The sequence below is a fragment of the Meleagris gallopavo genome, chromosome 22, assembly GCF_000146605.3.
Source record: "Meleagris gallopavo isolate NT-WF06-2002-E0010 breed Aviagen turkey brand Nicholas breeding stock chromosome 22, Turkey_5.1, whole genome shotgun sequence".
NCBI lineage: Eukaryota > Metazoa > Chordata > Aves > Galliformes > Phasianidae > Meleagris > Meleagris gallopavo.
In genome coordinates this window covers 9,335,324-9,336,302 of record NC_015032.2, presented here as the reverse complement: position 1 = coordinate 9,336,302, position 979 = coordinate 9,335,324, and positions in this window count along the sequence as shown.

Below are 979 nucleotides of genomic sequence, written 5' to 3'. Positions count from 1 at the left end.
ATCCGTACCTTCAGTGGCAGGAAACGATAGTGGGATGAGCCTAAAAACCCATCTCTTGAACAAGTGGCTTAGGAGTTGGTGCAAACGCAGGAGTTTTGGTTTTTTTGATCATGGGGCAATTTACTCGGCACCTGGCATGATGGCTGCAGATGGATGCAGCCTGTCTCCACGGGGAAAGAGGGTTCTAGCTGAGGAACTGGCGGGACTTATTGACAGGTGTTTAAACTAGGTATGAAGGGGGAAGGGACAAAATGAGGACCGCTGGGACTGAGGGGGCAGTTCGAGGCTCCAAACAGAACTTGATGGGTGGAGACAGTGGAGTTCAAAGGCTTGGAGAGAGGTGGAGGGATGCTGCTTCTCTTAAGTGCCTGTATACTAATGCGCGTAGCATGGGGAATAAACAGGAAGAGCTGGAGTTCTGCGTGCGGTCGCAAGGTCATGATCTCATCGCGATCACGGAGACGTGGTGGGACAGCTCGCATGACTGGAATGTTGTCATGGAGGCTATGTGCTTTTTAGGAAAGATCGGCTGGCTAGGCGGGGTGGTGGAGTTGCTCTTTATGTGAGAGAGCAGCTAGAATGTATTGAACTTCACTTGGGGGAGAGTGATGTAGCAGTGGAGAGCTTATGGGTGAGAATCAAGGGGCAGGCTGGTAAGGGTGACACTGTTGTGGGGGTGTACTACAGGCCCCCTGATCAGGATGAGGAGGCTGATGAGGCCTTCCGAAAGCAACTGGATGTAGCGTCACGTTCCCAGGCACTGGTGCTTATGGGGGACTTCAATTATCCAGATATTTGCTGGATGACCAACATAGCCAGGCACGCACGGTCCAGACGGTTCTTGCAGTGTGTTGAAGACAACTTTCTGATGCAGGTGGTGGAGGAACCGACGCGGGGAGGGGTGTTACTGGACCTTATTTTCACCAACAGGGATGGACTTGTTAAGGAAGTAAAGGTAGGGGGCAGTTTGGGTTGTAGT